This window comes from Erigeron canadensis, chromosome 9 (assembly GCF_010389155.1).
Source record: "Erigeron canadensis isolate Cc75 chromosome 9, C_canadensis_v1, whole genome shotgun sequence".
Classification (NCBI taxonomy): Eukaryota; Viridiplantae; Streptophyta; class Magnoliopsida; order Asterales; family Asteraceae; genus Erigeron; species Erigeron canadensis.
Genome location: NC_057769.1, coordinates 5,555,812 through 5,562,898, shown reverse-complemented (window position 1 = coordinate 5,562,898; position 7,087 = coordinate 5,555,812). Strand labels below are relative to the sequence as shown.

Genomic DNA, 7,087 nt, shown 5'->3' with positions numbered 1-7,087 from the left:
CACCCATTAATGAGGTGCGGGGCACCATCTGCAAGTCTTCATCAAAGTCTTCATTTTTGCTTCCAAGCCTCAACGAAGCCATCCGTAAGTGCACTTTAGGTCTTTAAATGTCGCTTTCTTCAGTAATATGTCATAATACTTGCTAATAACCTGATAACACTAACAAATACCATAAACGCACCAAATGTATACGAAAACGACTCCAAAAACACTTAAAATCAACTAATTACGATGTGGGAAATTAGTATAAAATGAGTCACATCAGTCCAACATTCTCCCGACTAATGTCAAATGCCAGACTCTTCAATTTTTCATCTTCTTTCCTTAAGCAATGATGATAAAATCATCACTACTTCACGTACATGCAATGTTCTTGTCATCTTCTTGTTCCTTTGCTTGATCGTCAATTTCTCTAGCCTCGTAACCATGACCTTCACCACTATACTTAGTCTCTACATTTTCCCCATTATCTACACCTGTCGCTACATCTCTATGTGGGATTTCTTCCTTGACAATCCGGTTGCCTTCAGCAACCTCCTTGGTTGGTACTACATACACCGGTTCCTCATTGAACAGTGTCTCTTTGTTGTACTATAATAACAATATACCATATCTATGGTTCTATTGTAACACTTCTTTAACTTTTCTGCATAATCCTTAGATAATGCAAACATGACAGCTACGTCTTTCCATTTATTTCCAAATAACACATTAAGGTAACCTCCCATATATATTATCAACAATCTTATAGAGATCACACAATTCTTTTTCCAAATCACCAATGACATGTGGTATGGGATCCAAACTATCCCTTTGCAAGTATACTAAAGAAAACCATCTTATCATATCATTAAACTTTTTTTGAAATAGGCTCCAATTCTCTAAAATTATATTATCAATTTTAATCAATGTTATAAAAGAGAGGAACATGTTAAAGAAATTCACTTTTATTGCAATCAATCTCCCTTCTTTCTCCACATAGTCATCTTTATTAAATTTTTGCACTTCAAATCTGTCCCATTCTATTTTTCGGCATTATCTTCTTGAACATATGCATCTTTGGGATCGATTAAGGAGAAATATGACTCAAGATGTTCATCTTGTTTCTTCTTTGCTTTGTTTTATGCCTCTTGTTCATCACAGTTCTTCCAATCTTCAAACAAGTATGAAATGTTACACTAATTCTCTTCATATGCAATCTCATAACCTTGTGCCTTCAATTGATCAATACTTAATACATTCAAGGTTATTTCAGGAGTATACATAACGCAGGGAATCACCGTATCTTTTTTCTTTATCTTGACCATTGCTTTGCCGACACCATGTGCAAATATGAATTTGTCTTCACATTGAATCCTCTGCATGCCAAAACAAGGTTTCATCTTGATGAACAATGCTTTGTTGGGACTCATGTGCTCTTTGTATCTTTCTATACGAAATGTTGTTCCAATTCCCATACTTTATTCCTTCAATCATGTGGTTGGTTTGTACATGAATGGTTTCTAGGTACTTGGAAACATAACTGCCAATTTGTGATGTCTTCTGTTTGTCTGGCCTTTGTCATTCAGTTTGTTGTCTTCAACCACTGGCTTGGTGTTGTCTTGAACAATATTCTTCTTCTTAGGACACATCCTTATAGCATGTCCTCTTTCTTTACAACGATAGCATCGTGCCTTTTTGTATTTTCCTCTTGACTCTTCAATATCAAGATGTTGATTTTTCATAGTTGATTTTGATTGATTGAATAAATCAATTTCCTTCAACTTCTGTTTCAACATAACTTTAAATTCTTCAGAAATTCGTCTGACTTGCTTGTTCCATGGTAATGAGTATGTAATGAACCGTTTGCGAATTGCGGGTAATCCCCGTGAATTTAGCCATCAACTTTGATACCAATATTGTGAAGGCATATATTTTTTTTATTTTCACCATAGTAATCACGTATATCAGTATATCACAGGTTTGAATATAGGATATATGTGTAGAGGTATGATACGAAAATAACTATTATTTGATTGATATGATAGTTGTAACTTGTCTACAGACTCGATATATATATATATACACACACACACAACTACATACACATACAATCGATGCAATGTTTCATGAATCCTTGTGTGTGTAACTGCCAATTCAACCATTGTGCTAGTGACGTGACCAATCTCTATCGGACGATGAAGAGGCATGCCGCTGAGTCCAATCACCACTGTCGTTCAAAAAATTTTAACCATTGTGTCGTTTCTACAATAACTAACTAATGGGGTTTGATGTGCAAGGCTTGTTGGCCAACGACTCATTTATTTATTGACCCAATACTAAATAACATAATATAGTTTGACCCTTTATTATACTCTTTGGCCCGATTAACATTAAGGTCCAATATCTGATAACCCAATACGTTTTAACCCACGTTTTAATATAAAGAATGCATTTGGTAGTTGTAGAAGTTTCAACCCATATTTAACACAAACCGTTTTTCATTCAAAAACTGGTTTGCCTAGACAGGTAAAATAGTGATGTATATATTATTTTTGAGTAAATTATTGCCTAGATACATTTTTCATTTTCAATCCCTTAAGTGAAAAAATATCAACTTTTACCTTAAAGTTGACAAAAATTTGCAATCGTGGTTCTCCCCTAGATGGCATTGGTTTGATCGTTAACATATGCACGCGCTAAACACATGAAGGCATTAATGTCTTTTCCCCTTTACAGTACAGGGACTGAAAATGAAAAACGTGTCAAATTTAGGAACGAAATTTGTTACATTTATAGACCTCTGACGACTTTTTATTCCGCTCATCTTCTCCTGTTAATTTCTTACACGTCTCTGGCAACAAAATTTTGTCAACTTCAAAGTGAAAAATGGTAGTTTTTCACTTAAAGGATTAAAAGTAAAAAAGTTATCAATTTCAGAGACGAAAAATATAATTTACTCATTATTTTTTGTTCGTTGTGTTTCAACATGCGTCACATTATTCTCCCTAATCTCAATGTGAGCAACCAATGCAACCTGCTTTGGTATAAATTAACTGTAAAATTAACAACTAGCTATCAACCTAACTTTCTCGATTTTACCCCTTACAGGCTTACATAAAACCACCTATTGAAACTCACAATTGGCCTGGTCATAAGATGTAGACGCGGATCCCCAAGGTCAAATGATTGATTTACCCATTCAAAGCAATTTACGCGAAGGACTCTCTTTAACAGAATATATTATTCAAAGCAAAACTTCCTAAATTCGAAGGGTGGTCTATTCATAAGCTGCACGTTGCTTACGAGTTTTGAATACAATGACTCACACATGGGGTTCCTGAATCCACAACCCTATATCCTCTTACTTAAGTTGCCTAATGCCACAAATAATAGCCTTGACATGATATTTCTTATACGTCACAACTAAATTTTGACACAATTATCGAGGGAAATTTTTTTTAGAAGGGGGAAAAGATTATTAATAAAGTGACCATCTAGCAAGTTACTAGAGGTCACGAACATTAATAGTCAATACAAAAAGACTAATACAAATGAAAGAACGAACTCAGAATCTTAACTGCAAAGATTGCAAAATGGGTGATAAAACTCGTGTCAAAACCGAAACACGAGAAAAAACCCCACCAAGCGAAGGTCGCACCACCGGTTTTCACTTAGTGATGTTTTTATTGTAATCTCATAGAGGCCTGAAAGGGTGATATAATACACAACTCCATAAATGTAACCACCGACACGAAGCCAAACCGTTCCCCATTATGTTGAAGTATCACCCGCCACGAGTCAACCATAAATGATGCACCACTCGTGTCATCAGTCATAATTAATGGGATTCTCTATCATTCCACCCAAGGAATCATGTGTTTGCTGCTTCTGTTCGTAATCCACAAATAAGAAGTCGACATTATAGCATTAAAGAGATCATCGCATTTATCCCAAATATCATTATGAATAAAATTATTTCTAGCTTTCCAAATGAACCACCATCATGCGAACAAGATGGCCTTCCATCGAGAATCAACGTTGTGAGGCAAATTTAAAGCGTCGACCCAGTCCATAATGATCTTTGGTGAATTATTAGGAATATCAAAACGAACCCACTCCCTTATTTTATTTCGGGTTTCTTTCAAAAGCGTGCAATTTTTAAACACATGAAGGCTCGTCTCAATCCCATTTTCACAGTGAAGACAGGTAGTCACGTAGCAATCTCCAAGAAAACGGGTTAGTTTTTTTAGGAACCAAAGAATTCCACCAGGTCTTACAAATGTTATTAACCTGGAGCGTATTGTGATCAATACAAACCTGAGACACCATGAATTGAGATTTATTGTTAAGCGTCCATATCCATTTATCCTCCTGATTGATCATTAAAGAATTTGGAAGAGTATTCATTAAGTTATCATTCTTGTTCTCTACTATTAGATAACCTTCTAAAGAATTAAATAACAATTATGGTTTGCCTCAGGATATGTATATTGATGCACTCCATCTTTGACCTCACAAGCAAGCTAAAACGTAGTGCAACATAACTTATAAGCCATGCATATACATAGAGGGAGTAAGAAAACTTACTCTGGGATACTGACATTGAAGCGTACATATTGATTTTTCATACGAATAACAACGGTACTCAATCCAAGCGAGCGCCCGGGTATGAGGGAGGTATGACGTAGACAGCCTTAAAAAAAATAGAGAGGTTGCTTCCTAAGGACCTCCGGCCTAGGGCTTTACCGTTTAAAAAACTAAATTAAAAAAATAATCTCGTATGAACTTAATTTTTCATACGAATAAGATGTTCTTAATTGTTTTGAACTCAAACTAGATGAAGCCTGGACCAGAACAAACTCAAATAATCAATAAAAGCTAACTTGTTACTTTTTACTCGAGTTCAGACGAAGAAAACCAGTATGTATTAACAAACATACTTAATGTTGAAGGAGTAAATATAGTCAACAGCTGTAATCGACCCATTAAGGTACCTGAATGAGGATTATCCTTTGAATTTACCCTCTCATAATACAACTGAATATTATGAAGTGTCTGATCTTGAGCCGAATTATTGGCTCAGGCATTTCTTCTGTCTGCCTGTCTTTCTGTTTCAAACTAGTTTGGCAAATTGAACATGTTACATGATATATAAATGGTCTTTTAACATTACCTTGGGAAAAATTTGTCACCATATCATGCTTTAAACTAATATTTTTGAGAAGTCATCAATGTACGTGTAGATATGAGTCCAGTGGTAACAAATCATGTTTCCTCATAAGAGGTCTCAAGTTCAAATTTTATCACAAGTAAACATCTAAGATAACTGGGATATGAGCCTTGGTAACATGTGACTCTTAGATTCAAATATAGGACCCTGTGAGATGGACGCGGGGGTGAGTCAGGGCAGCATTAGCACGAGGGAAGAAGGGGGGGGGGGGGGGGGGGGGGGGGGGGCAATGCTGATATAACTACAACGGGTGAAGTTGTAGAGCAAAATTATGAGCCATAAAGCAACCATACCAGTCAAACATAAAGAAACATACAAAAAGAAAAAAGAGATTTATTCTTACAATTGATAATCATGAGTACCAAGTAAAGAGAACCTCATATATGAAAAAACAGTTGAGTATCACATTATTTGATGAGAATTCCAGCACTAATAAGAATGTCAAGAATTGGTACCGAATCAAGTAGGAAGCATCTCGGTTGAAAGAGACAGTGGAAGGTTCCATGCCCGAGCCTTGTTAAAGGAGACGTTCTTGCCACCGGAATGCTTCTTAGCGAGCGAAACTGACTTGCATAACTTGGTGGCTTGAATATGAAATGAGACCTTCTTTGCAGAGATTAGAGGGGACCCCTTTAACATTCCTTTAAAGGAGCGCTCAATCATGTCCAACTGAATCTTAGCAACGACAACACCTGTTAGAAAAAAAGCTATACTTGGCTCCATTGATGAACAATCCTGTCAATCGTATAGAAAAATACATAAATTGCTCAGAATGAATCTAGTATGAAAGAACACTGCATTCAGTATTAAAGTAAATTTCACAACACAACCTCAATAAGTAAACATGTTTAGCGATTCCGAAAAAAATTGGAGACCCCTAAGGCCCTAACTAGATTATGAATAACAAGTGCTGGACTGTTTCCAACCACTTTGGCACCAAACGACACCGTCAAAAATGATATCTATTAACTACTGTAAAAACTTTGGCTATAATTTGTAAATACCCCGTAGCAGTAAGCTACGGTAACAAATCAAAACTCTTGCCTCTACCAACACCATCTTCACCTGAACCTTAGTTCAGTGGCTCCAGAGGTACCCTAATTGTATGTCATTCTCTCTGCCACCGTCTACCAACAATCATCTTTGTTCTATAACACCTGTTACCACCAACCTGCACTTGATGCTGTGATAGGATCTCACAGTCACAGCTAGGTTGTTCTCAATCTGGGCTGGGTCAGGCCAGTCATTGCTCCTGGGCAGAAATTAAATAGGATGGGCCAGTTGACTGGCAAGAAACCAGAAAGTCAGGAGGGACTGTTAGTATGGGCAGCTTTTAGCACTTAAATAGCATGCTTAGTTTTCATTTTATGCAGTTCATATCTATTAATGTTATCCTGGCTCTTTGTATGGAGACATAGCCCCTCTCGAATCGGGCCGACTTATATGTCAAATCTATCCTATTGTTACTTCTAACTTTCGGGGTTCTATCATTTGGTTCCATTGCCAGCAAACGCAAAAGAAGATGGATCAGAATCCCGGGGATTACAGAGGTTCTATCACTGCTCAATTAGAAGCTAATGAAGCGCGGCTGCATTGAATTCTTGTAACCATGAAAACCGATGTTAAAGCAATCAAGGCTCGAGTCCATGGAACAGCCTCTACTTACTCAGGTCCTATCAAGTCTAGCAATTGATCCTATCACATCTATTAACTGCGCTGAAACTGACCCTAAAGTTGAAGATCTGGCGAAAGGGACCGTACCATCTGCTCCAGCCGTCTCTGCCTCCGTACCACCACCCATTTCTGCCACACTACTACCAACCATTATCAACGTCGCCATTAAACTACACCAGTACCTACATCCCTCCTCGCTTC

The 7,087-nt window shown here is 37.0% G+C and overlaps 1 long non-coding RNA gene across 1 annotated transcript in view; it reads right to left on the bottom strand.

The window, feature by feature from the left end:
- Positions 1-5,491: 5,491 nt before the first annotated feature.
- LOC122583042 overlaps positions 5,492-7,087 on the bottom strand; it is an 8,660-nt gene continuing 7,064 nt past the window's right edge. The window contains exon 6 of the long non-coding RNA XR_006321303.1: positions 5,492-5,947. This is a non-coding gene — a long non-coding RNA (uncharacterized LOC122583042). The remainder of the gene's footprint in view (positions 5,948-7,087) is intronic.